Source organism: Indicator indicator, chromosome 8 (genome assembly GCF_027791375.1).
Source record: "Indicator indicator isolate 239-I01 chromosome 8, UM_Iind_1.1, whole genome shotgun sequence".
NCBI lineage: Eukaryota > Metazoa > Chordata > Aves > Piciformes > Indicatoridae > Indicator > Indicator indicator.
In genome coordinates, this window is record NC_072017.1 from 16,253,629 (window position 1) to 16,267,004 (window position 13,376).

The following is a 13,376-nucleotide window of genomic DNA, read 5'->3' on the forward strand; positions in this document are numbered from 1 at the left end:
GTATGTCCACAAGAAATAATCTCTCCCACAGGTAATTAAATGTGCAAATTTCAAGAGCAAGCAAACAAATAAATCTGACTCAAGTATAAGATTACATTTCACTATTTTTTTCTTCCTGTAGCATTTTACTGTACTATGATAATTGATACAGCAAGTCACAGGCAGTGAAAGATAAAATCTGTTTTTAAAACAGAACTTAAGTAAATCTACATATACTCCTAAAATTTGTCCACTGTTACTGTGCTGTGTACACAGCTGCCTCAGTTGCTTTTCCCAGTGGTGTTCTGAGGCACCATTTCTTGATTTATGCATTTGCAATATTTATATTCAGATAATAATATGCAATAGAACAATGTGCCCAGAACTGGACACTCGTATTTTTGCTGACATGGCTGGTATTTTATTGCAGTTGTGATCTTATTAAATCAAAAAAAAACAAAACAAAACAACGCAAAAAACACCACAAAAATACCGCAAACAAGCAAACAAACAAAAGATTTATTTAAAAAATGTCAGGTTTCTCAGAATTATGAAAAGTATGCAATCCTGGTTTTAATTCCATCATCCAGAACATATACAGAAGCCTTGATTCCCTGCCTTGTACCAGCTCATGTCACAGGACATTTGTCATAAAATCAATGTGGTTAATTTGCAAATAGAGCTACCGACATCCAGTTGCTCAAACTCTTTTGTTTATGCACATTTTCTCCCTTGGATTAATGTGTTAGAAACATTAGAACATTGGTGCGCAGTTTAAATGCATAAGTTAAATTTGCAATTAAAAAAGCTTTGAAAAAGATGTTGGCAAGGAATATTATCATATGACAAATATAGACTAATTGAAATGGACTGTCATTTTAGACCAAAAGGTAAAGTTGCATTTTTCTGAAAGCAATTCAGAATGCAAGCACACTCTGTTCTTCTAATCTAACAGTTCGAGGAACAGTGTCATCATTGAGATTCTCGCAAAGGCATAGCTTTTCTGCCTCTGACTGTTTGAAGTATATAGTGCACTACAAAGACATTCCCTTTATGGTGACAAAATCTTGGATAAGAATTAATAAGCAATGGATGACTGATGTTTCATGGTTGCCTAGAGAGGGAATCATGTGAACAGTTAAGCGCACTCAAAATTGCTCATCATGTAATCCTAATGAAATCCTTCCTAAACCTTGTAAAAACATCCCTAAATCCATCTAAATTAAGTCTGTTACTGCAATTAATGCAAATAGTTGCACTGTTCAGGGAATGTGTTCTGGTTATGAATTCCTGGTCTGCCAGTGATTTTTGCTGGTCATACATCGTTCATATGGACGCATAGTTAAATTATTTTTTGTCAGTTATCTCTAAATAATGCCTTGAGTGCCAGGGACCTCTTATTGGTAGAAAACATACCATTGCAACTTTTTTTTCCCACAGCTGCAGTTATTGTAAAGCTAGAGTCCAATATAAAATGATGAACTAAGTTGCAAATAACACTTTGAGTATGGAATTTCCTTGCATTTATTTTGTTGTTGCAGACATAATAAAATACAACTTACATGCTATTCTCACTGAACATTGAGTATATGTTGAAAATACTTCTAATTAATGGATTGGAAGTAAAAGAGATAGTTGAAACTTAGTAGTACCATCCTAATTTATACCACACAGCTATGCATGTTCCTAGAGTTCAATTTCATATACTAAACAAGAAAGTAAATTTCTTTTTTGTAAGTTTAATATATTGTACTTTATGTTGCCAAAGCAACACAAGTTAGGCAGAGGATATAAAATCCCCAAAACAAAACCCATAAACTTCATTATGTGTGCAATTAGATTTTAAAAAAAATTACTAATGTTTTGATATTGTCACAATATTACCAGGATTTCCCCAAGTGGTGATTAACAGTATAACACATTCACCTGTCAATGACTGTTTGGTTTTTCTTTTAGTAAAAATAGTTTCCTGTCTGTATCAATTCTTGATTTCCCTACAGAGAGAATAAAATAATAATTCTTGAAAATCTTGGCTAGTTTGACATGTTAATTTTCAGCAGAGTACTTCAGCCATTTTGAGTCATGAATTAGATTTGGATTGCTTTCAAACACTGAAAATCGTGCTCTTTCCTAAGAGACATTTGCACTGTATTAATCTCTTGGCCTTTGCTGGGGAACTACCAACAACAACAAAAAAATGAATCCATCTTAAATCTGAATTTTTCTTCTATTCATAGTAAATGGTTCATTCAAAGGGAATTAGACTCAAAAGGAAAGAGGCAAACTATTCGCATTCCCAAAAATTCAGTAATAATTGAAGTCTATGACTATACTATATTTGTAAGGTAATGGAAACTGAACTCCCTATCTAATCAAGAGCAAAAACCAGCCACCTTACCAGACAGTGATTTAGAGGAGATTCCTCATTAGATCTTTCTCTTCGTTAGCCACACAAGGAACAACATCAACTCCTGCCATAGGATACCCTGCTGCATAACTTCACGCAATCACATACTTACCTTATGCAGGCTAAGGGGAGAGTTATGTCTAAGAATAGAATTCACTTGTACAGTGAGCTGAGTACTGCCTCTCCACAGTCTGAATTCCTACCAGTGAACCACCTCCTTTGCTTAGATAAACAAGCAAAGCCATTAAAAAAAAAAAAAGAAAATAAACTGGGGTGGCATCTTTAAACGAATCCATTGATACCTGAATAATCAGTGCTGTGTCATTCCCTTGGAAAGTGGAAAGCAGATGATCCTAGAGATTCTTACCCCTGAGAAGTTATGCAGGAGACTAGAACAGACAGTATTCTGAACTGAGGCTAAGTCAGTCTCTTGTCAGTGCTTTTATTTTGCATAATATACTTTGGTTTTTAACTAAAAACAAGGACTGGAACCAAGGTCATTTAGATTACCCTGGAGTTATGAAATCTATAGAGTTATGTGATATATAGTTATCAAGTATTCAGCATCCATCTACACCCATTAATTTTTCTTTTCTTTTTTTCAGTAGCAGGAAAATGCTTTACTACTAAAGAGATTCCTCTTCCTTTCTCTATCAGAGTACCTAATAACCCAGTGATAATGGCAGTTCCTTTGGAGGCAGGAGCTTAACAGTCCATATGCTGCTTCAAATCAACTCAAATGCTTTGAACCTAGCTGTATTATCCTTGTGTGACTATTTTAATCAAGCAGGAGAGAGACTTGTGGACACCACTACAATATTCTTCTCACTGTGTTTCTGTTCAAAAATTTGCCTACTAAACTACAAGAAACTGCATCTTCTGGAGCTGGCTCTGAAAGCAAGATATGTAGAGATAGTCAATTCCATTTCTATATGAGGTATAAAGTGGTTATCTTCAAGTTTTGATGCTTGTGCACATCCTAAGGGCAGAAACATGGCTGCAGAAGAAACTTAGCTTCCTGATAGCACACCTATGTTCAATGCTAGGTAGCACAGACACTGCATGTGAAAAGCCCTAGTTTTCTATTATGTCTCTGAAATTAAAGTAATATGGACTAAGTATATATTTCTTTTGTGTGGTAGAAAGAAAACTGGAGAAAAAAGCAAGATATGAAAATAGATTCCTTCAGAAATGTTCAGTGTAGTACACAAGTTACAGCATTTCAAAGTTTTATAACTATTTAAGCAATATCAAGTTTCTTTGCTGGATATTTCTTTCCAAAATATTATGCCCAAAGGAGAAAACATCTTTTGCAGTTCTTAAATTACAGAGTAATATTAGAGAAGACTTTGCTAAGACCCATCCTTAATTCAGAAATAAAATGTTGGAAAAATAACTATTAAAAAAAAAAAAAAAGCTTATTTTATAAATTTGTACTGAAGCTCATAGGCTCCTTAAAGGCTCTTAATTCCTTCTCACTTAAATCCTCTGCTTGGATCCCTAGCATATGTGCTTCTACCCATTCCCAATAGCATAAGCTAATTTACAGTCATAGTTAAACTTCATTTGGAGAAACAAGTTTGACAGCAATGTGCAACTGCCTAAGGGTGAGAAAAACAGATCTTACTAAAGCTGGATATTCACAGAATAAGTACAGATAACCTACCCAGCAACTTAGGAGCAGTGCTTGTAACTATACTGCATCTTGAGACACAGTTCAGTCCTAGTAGTTTTTCTTGGTTTCTTGATGAATATTTGCTCTTCCCAAATTAAGTAAAAGTTATGACATTTCATCTGGAGGAGAAAATAATCTATTTAAACCTTGCAGGAGTTTATTCAAAGGGTAGAGCCTTGAAGATGTTTAAGAAAAAGTGTCCAGCAGTGCCTCTAGGCTATCTACACTCTAAAACAGATGAAAAAGGAGAAAATTGGTACCTGGAGAGAGGTGGAAGCATTCTTTGTAGCCTTTTTGCCAATACTGCGTTTATACATTCAGAGCTCTGAGTTGTATTCACTTGCCCTTGGATGTTTTACATTTAAGATTAATATCTCAAGGAAAAATAAGGGAATTTAGGAAAATACAATGTTACGATGAAGAACTTGCCATCTTTCCTTCATGTTTAGATGTATTTTAATGCTGCCCTGAAAAACTTTAGGATAATGTTTGTTGAAGCATAGATAATATTTTAAAATCCAGGAAGCTGTAATAACAGACCAAAATAAGTGATATTTGCTGGGAAAAATGCAATCAGGGCCATGCAAAAATTGTCCTAGCAGATGCAACTAGTTTTTACTTCTCTGTTACACAAATAGTAGAATTCTTAGTACCTTGCTGTAAGCCATTATTAGCTGCATATGTATATGCAGCACTCCATTTTAATTAGCCTGAAGATTCAAGACTTAGAAGGAATAGCAAGGGTCTCTAATTATCTCCACAAACTAGTGATCTGCCCAGAAAATGAGGAATGAACAAGTACTAAGGAGTCAGAGGCCAGCATTCAATCACAGAGAAAAGCAAGAAGAGTGAAAGATAAAGAGATGCAGTTTTCACTGACTTGTCTGGGCCTTGAAAATTACTAAAAATAATCCTTCTTTAGTGAAATACACCAATTCTAGACATAGATTTTTTTTTCTTATTAGCAGTGTTGGACTTAGGTATTTCAGGATATTTTTTCTAATGTCTGCCATATTTTTGATATTTTTACTTTAAATGTATTTGTTTAGGCATCAGTAGCATTTCTCAAAGACTCTTCAAAGAATAATGTTTTCCAAACATAGGTTATCTTTTTTTCATTCCAAGTTCCAGGAAAATAAAGACTATTCTTTCTTTCCTGTGGAAAAAAATATGACATTGGGATTTAAATCATTGCTGTTCACAAGCTGGCCTTGACAAAAAAGGCTGAGGATTCTCTCTTTAGCAACTTTTGAATCAAAGCTGCATTATTGATATGATGCTAAAAAGGCTTTGCAGTTCTTTATATAATTAAAAGCAACTGTTATTATGGAAATTTTTTGGAACAGCAGCTGTATTGGAAGAAAGGTTACACTCTTCTCTATCAGTAATCCCTTTAAATCTCTGACATGATTCATAGGTCCTCAAACAATGCCAGTAAATTAAACAAAACTGGATTCCTTCCATACATGAATTTATTACTTGCACCCCTATCAGCAAGTCATGTAAGAATGCAATAACAGAACTCAAACTGCCTAGTGAAAGTATGGGAATGTCCCTTTTTATGAACTTTATTTCTATTTTTGTTTTCTAAAATACTCATTTTGTCCAAAAGTGGTGTCACAACTCATGATGAAGCTATACAAGCACTGGCCCAAATATCTTACAATCACTACTTTACTCATAAACCTAAGTCAAGGGTGACAGGTTGTAAGGACAGGATAGACCTTGCTGAGTTGGGTAAAGGCTGAGATAGTTTTGAAGTAGCATAAAAAGCTTTAGCTGTGTATGAATTTCTGCCTTTCCTTGTGGAGAGTGGAAAAAGAATTTTCCTCTTGGCTGGAAGGAAGCAGTGTAGCGTTACTGCAGCTGAGATTTTCATTTCATTCCTGGCTTTCAAGCCAGGGGAAAGTGGAGAAGGACCAGCTAAGATTATTCTTTTTTTCAGGGAGTAAGAAATACAAAGGAGCAGAAGGAAGCAGAAAAAGAAAACAAATGTAGGTCTTCAAAGACTAGAATTGGTTAATAACTTGCTGAGTTTCAGAGTGTACAAGATGTAGTGTGTTTTGTAGACATGAGGGAACTCAGAAACAAGCCCATGGTTGTATAGAAGCAAGAGTATGCTTCTTTTTCAGCTACTGAGGTGGAATAACCCCATGCAACAAACACTGGCCAGGGCACTGACTTGCAGAGAAACAGCACTGCAGGGCAAATCTGCAGACGTCATGTTGGTCAAATGGAAAATGAGCCAGCATTGCCCTTTGTGGTATTGAAGGCTAACTGCCATTAGGTCAAGGGAAGCAATTATTTGTGTTTAGTTAGCACACATGAAGCTACATCCAGACTTCTGTGTGTTGTTTTGGATTACTTAGCACAGGAAGACATTGACAAACCAGAGAGAGTTCAGATGAGCTCCGCTCCATGTTTAGGGGGCTGGAGCACATAGAATCATAGAATCATAGAATGGTCCAGGTTGGGAAGAACCTCCAAAGGTCATCTCGTCCAGTCCCCTCTGCAGTAAGCAAGGGCATCCTCAAGCAGATCAGGCTGCCCAGAGCCCTGTTGAACCTCACTTTGAATATCTCCAAGGTTGGGGCCCCAACCAGCTCCCTGGGCAACCTGTTCCAGATGTTGGACATCAAGAACATGAGTGAGCAGTATTCTCTTAGCAAAAGAGAAGAGCAAGACACTTCTGATTGTTGTTTTCACTTGCTTGAAGAAACAGAAAGTTGTTAAGCATGCAGAGGCTTTTCCCATGAGTACAAAACAAAAGGACAAGAGGTTGTGCAACCATTCAGGAAAGGAAATTTTTACATTATAAGAAAACATTTCATGAAGAGTGGTTGAACACAGGATTAGGTTGTCCAGGGTGCATGTCAAATCTCTGCCTTGGAGAAAACTCCTGGGGAAAACCCTGGGGAACTTGGTCTCACTTTGAATATTTCCTTGCTTTGAGTGGATGTTGGACTAGGTGAACAGCAGACGTCTCTTCCAGTCTGTATTTTTTTGCAAGTCTAAGGTCCACACTGTCAGCCAGACTTTTCTCACTGTGGTTTTTAATTCTGTGTGAAATTCTTCATGTTACTTAAATGAATTTCAAAGTGTATTTTGCACATGCTGCAGGCCTTATTTATTTTTTTCACCTTCTAATAATGAAATACTATAAGAGGTGTTGGCACAGGACTGTCAATAAAATGTTGCTGATTAAACTGCTGTAGCAGTAAGATGTGGACTTCTGTGCAAGAAAGTTTCTTGTGATTTGTGAAGTGGGGAGAGTGTTGATTTGGCAGTAAGGTTATTTGGCAGGATATAACCTGATAGAAGCTGTTGAGGAAGATGTTTGCCAGGAGTACTGGAAATTTCGAAAAGGACAAAACCTTGCTTTTGGATGCAGTTTTTCAATTTAAGAGTTGGCAGACTGCATTGCTAGAAATGATTTGTTCCCATTGCCTTTGGATATATTGAACTTTCTTTACCGTATTTCAACCTTCCGTTCCCTCATTGCGGTCTTCATAAATGGTGAGGATTTTGTACTAATAGAGTGTGGCCCATAACAGGCTAAGGAGGCTTGTTGAGTAAGTAGCTGTGAACTATGCCTGTTCTACTACACATCAGATCAAAAGAAAAGTTCTGTAAAACAGTAAATAAAAATGTCAGGGCAATAAAAGCTTTTAGACACTGGAGTAAGGGGGAAAGGTTAATGTTGATTCCTAATAAGCAAAACATGATGGAGATAAAAAAAACAAAACGGAAAGAACTGCATTAAATAAACCAAAGATGGCCTCTTGGCTAGACTTCAGAAGCACACTGGATGAGGATTTGTAGAATTTATATCTACAAATAACATGCATAATATCTGAGCCATTAAAGTACACATGTTTTAGTTTGTGTAGCTGCCCAAAGTCATAAGCAACTACAGGAGTCTTGGGTTTGAGCAGGCTGCTGTCTTGAAAAGAAGGGCACAAGGACTCTTGTAGTGGTGGCAAGCTTCCACTATGGCTTACTAGAGATTATATAAAAGTTTGACACAAATAGAATAAAAAGTACTGAGATTCACAGTGACCACTAAGTTTATATTTGGCTTTTTGGATGGGGAAGGATATTTGACCATCTGTAGGCCAATTTACCAGAAAGGAAAACTACACCAACAAGCTATGACAGAAGATGAGAGGCAAACCACTGAAAAAAAAAAATTAGTTGTACCATGCAGGTACATGCTACTGTTTAAAGTAGCTTAAATACAGTTTATCTACTGCTAAATAGATTTTCCCTTCAAAGTAGGAGAGGAAGCTGGCTTCTTGTAACTCAATTGCAACTTAATTTGCTCTGTTTTGGGATCACTTTAAGAAAAAATAGGTTGTTTTCTCGAGGAATTGAAGAGTTTGAGTTGGTTGGTTGGCAGGTTTTTGTTTGGTTTGGTTTTTTTTTAACTGAGAGTTTATATCTCTCTCAGTTAATTCAGTAAGGCTTCTTTTCAAAAGGTAGGGATTTGCCTCTATGAATTGTATTTTGTCTAAAGCGTTTACAGTGATCTGATTATTGTAATGTCTTTCTGGTGTCAGGAACCAAAAGGTTTAGAGCTCTTCTCTAGAACTTCACATTAACACTCTTCATTTTCTGACTTGCAGCAAGAAGAAAATAAAGTTGGTAGGTTTTCAGTAATTGGTGTAATATGTTCCCTGTGGTTAACATAGCCAAGCAGGTGGGCAACCTCCTTTTACATCAACTATGTCATCCAAACAATCTCCAAACAAAGAGTATGATAAATTATGTTGTGAGGAGAGGTGTCTGCCAAGACACCATGGGATTACTGTTAGAACTGGTCTTATTTAACATCTTCATTAATGATCTGGAAAAGGGAGTAAGCAGACCATTAATTAAATTGGCAGATGTTACACACAAATAATTCTAAGATCCTAGCTAGACTGGAAGCAAAGACAGACTGAAAACAGACAAATATTAAGAAAATAAGAGTAATTTGGGAAAACAGTTTCACTTTGCCTGCAGCTACGTCTGGGTCATTTTACAGATTGTGATTGCATGTACATTTGTGTCATATGCACTTTAATACAGTTTGTTTTACAATTAAACACTCGTCAGCTTGAGAGAAGTTAACAGCTGTATAAAGTTTCCTTGTTTTAATCAGGGATGAGGGGTTAAGGTAGTAGAAACAGAATGTTTCTTACTTGATCAAAAAAGTGTGCTACAGCATAGCTTTAGATGGTGTTAAAGTGATCCTGTCTACCCTGTGTGTTTACCTGTCAGTATCAGTATACTTTTTATCAATAGAGTCATATTTTTCCATTCCTAAAACATAGAACAGGGGTAAGAGTAGCACTTGATAGAGCCCTGTGCAGACACCCCAACTTGATGCTTTTAACTTCTTTAGCTCTTTCAGGTGGTTTAATTTACTTTATATTTTTACAAGTTGCTTTTGATCAGAATCACATGTGGCCTAATAATGTCACCAAATTTCTTTGATTATAAGATTTACTAGATTTTTAATTCTCCTTTAATTCCTTACTGAGTTAATGTTGTATCAGCAGTTTCATGATTTTGATAGGGTTCCATATCAATCACCACTATAGTCTAGTTTTAATTTTAAAATTTATTTTTAGAAGAAAAATTGAACTTATTGTTATACATTTTTTTTTTTCTTCTGAGGTGTGCAACAAAATAGCTCTAAAATCAGGCACAGACAATCAAACAAGACAGAATATAAATCTGCTTGATTTTTCAGAAGTTGTTAATGTGTTTCATGTGTATAGTCTTTGTACACATACCCTACTCGGGTCACAGAGACAGAACAGTCTAGCCTACAGTAATGTGGGCTGCATGCATTTCACTTGGAAAAGTCAGTTGTTTCTGTAAATCATGAATAAATCTCTACAGCATGGGTTAAGTTGGAAATAAGCTGCGTAGCTGTAGAACACAGTATTGCAGTTCTTGTGGTGCTTAGAAATCTACTTAGTTTTACTTTCAAGCACAGGAAGCAGGCTCCTGATACAGCAGCGCTCTCAGGAGGAAGCTGGCAATATAGCAGAGTCTGAGTAAGTCAATAACTAGAAAAGTGTTACTGCAAGTGCATCTGTCAAACTGGGGGATGCAGGAGAAAATGAGGTGGTGACAGGTTGGGCAGAAAGAGAAATAGCATAATATGAAGCGAGTTAATGATGCCAGCAATTTTTAGCAGTTGAGAAGGTAAGGGCTGCAAAGGCAAGGTGGCAGTCTGTGATTTATGTGCAAGAAGCAGGCAAGGTGATATTTTTTTGAAGTGTATGCTTAAAACTCCTAGACCAAGTTCAGATGTTCAATTTCGCTGTTAGGATATAATTATAAAAACTGTTGCTGGATTTACCCAATTATTCAGTGATTTGCTATCTTTAGAGTTAGCAGACCAAATGAGATCACTTGCTATTAAGAAGTACTTATTTAGAATCAAAGGTTTGGATTTTGTTATGCCAGTTGTACACTCAAAAAGGTCTACTAATTCAAAATGAATTATTGCTACTGAATTACTCCATTAAAAGTAAAAATGTTTAACTGAATTAAAAATACTTACATATTTTTAAAAATAAGTCATTCATCCTTGCCCAAGATGCCCATTATTTTTCATCCCACTCATAAGAAAATTTAACATATGCTGGATAGCAAAAATAAACCCTGCCATTCCAGGTACCTGTTATTAACAGGATAAGTACTAAAGGAAATTAAAAGCAACAGAAAACGTAAATTGAACTGTGGTATTTTCTTTATGAAAGAAAATTGAAGAAGCATAAACTTTTACAAAAAGGTACAACAGAACTCTGAAATAATTTGAAAAAATAAGGGGTTTCTCACATTTCCTTGGGAAGAATTTCTTTTTGGTGTCTGATGCTGTTTGTTTCAAGTTTTTTTTAATGAATATGCTTCATTGATGTTATGTGTGTAACGTGTATTTTGTGAGCTGAGCAAATAGTGTTGGGATGAAGCCTACATTACAGATATAAAATATTATTAGCGTGACCTAGATTTGAAGACTTCTGAAAAATTAAAATTAAACAAATAGGTCTGTTAAAACAATGTTAATTTGACCATCCGTATTTCCAGGCTTATCTAGTATCTCAAACTATATTATCTTGCTAATCACACTTTTTAGGCAACCTGCTAAAGCTCTCAGTTTATGTGGTGACATCTTACTCTAGAATTGGTATCTTTTCTTGGAAGGTACCTAAACAATGTTTAATGATAAAACTTGAAGCTAAGGAAGAAGTTATCAAGGGAATAGTCTTCAGTGTGTTGTGTGTCAGGGTACTGTCAAAGAAAGCTTGATGAAGTAAGTTTGCAGTAAGTAATAATAAATGGGCTTGGAGTACCGCAGTTGAAATTATCAGTAAGTAAGCAAGTGATCACGTCAGGTTGTGGTACACTAGTCACTGGTCACTGTGAGGATATCAACTTTTTTAAATGGGAAAGAAAATTGGAGGTACATTCATATGACTGATGTGCTGACAGAACCCTAATTATGTCATGAGCACAAGAATGCTGCAGTACAACTTCACCATAAGGGACACAGGGCCATAAATATATATTTACCAGCTGCTGTGTAGAAGGAAAACCTCATTCAAGAACTTGTTTTTTATGGGATCACTGAGGAAGTGTTGATCACTGAATCAAGTCATGAATTCTCAAGATTGTGGTAACTAGAGAGGACTAAATAACTACTTGATGTAAGAAACATCTGTTAAAGAAATTTCTCCTGAGTCTCATCAGGAGATGGCAAGTTTCATTGCTTCATCAATGTTTTCATTATTGCTGTGTCTATAAAATGGAATCTTTTCTGCATTCTCAGTACAAATAATAAAGTACAAGTAATAAAAATACCTGTAATTTTTATTACTTTTAAAATTAATTGCAATTAACTACCTTAATAAATAAAATAATTTAGTGTTTTTCTTCTGCATAGTCTCATATTGGAAATGTCAGTGTACTAATATAAATCACTGGACATGAAAAGAACCTCTGTCTAAACTCTGAGTTACGCATCTAGCTCTGTTTTAAAATCAACACCTAGTTATTTTTGAAATTAAGAAGTGGCTATGTCCTTTACTGTGTTAGTCTGAAAGGAAATGTACCATTACATGTACTATGATTTCTGTATTCTGTTCACAAAACCTGATAATCTAACCTATACTAATCTTAGAAGAGAAAGCTAGAGGTAAAATAGGCTAGCCTGTCATAGGAATAAGTAAGCCAAGCCAAATAAGGTAGTCTATTTAGCTGTTCTTTTACATGAACGGACAATGGCCATCATCAAATACTCCAGCAGAGTAGAAATAGATTGCATAGTGAGGGCATACATTAAAAATAAAAAAGAAAAAAAATTTTTCACTTAGGCTGAGGCTTTTCACATTGCTTGATATCTCTTTAAAAAATTATCAGTGCTAGAAAACTCTGGCTTTAGAACATAGAAGATGTATTGATGCATCATTATGTGTTATCTTGTAGTGGAGAGTTCAACACATGAATTATGTGTTTCATAATAATATTCTCTTTTAACTTGAAGCCTATTGTCTTTCTGTTTTCCTGAATGGCTCCTTGCCTCTTATATTACAAAACAGGAGAAATAAATGTTCGTATTTACCTTGTCAAATTCAACTCATATTCATTCTTTTCAGAAATTAAGAGCAATAGCAAAGAATTTAACTGAGAACTACAAGATTTCAGAGAAATTAATTAAAAATATATGCATGTCTTTGCATTCTTATCTTCTCTACAGTTTTGTCATACTTTAGGAGAATTACTAGATCTCCAGTAACTCCCTGATATTTCCCCTTCCTTTTGTCTATGCTCTCTACTGGTCACCATCCTCCATTCCTTAGTAGTTATTTTTTATGCATTAAGCCTTAGCAAACAAGTGTATACTTTGGCTGTGTATGGAGTATCTTCATCTTTATTTGAGTGCAATGTTGTCTCTCACACTCTGTTTCTTTAGAATTAATTTAATCTGACTTTTTCATCTCTTAAATACCATATTGTACATACCCAGCATCTTAGCAGAAGAAACTTCAGTAGTTACACATTGCTTGTCTTACTTTCTTAATAACTGTACTAAAATCAGCATTGCTAAAATAGTGAATAATATCTTCATATCTAACATGTAAGGTTTTGTTGCTCCTACAACTAAATTGCAATTGCATGGTCACTGATGCAACAGACCCAGCAAATGGTAATAGTTGTCTGTGTGTAGTTGTTCCTGCATTCTTAGCTAAGCACTCAAGCTTTTTCTGTGGTGCCAGATATACAAGTGGAAAAGGATAGTGCTAACATGGGAACCCT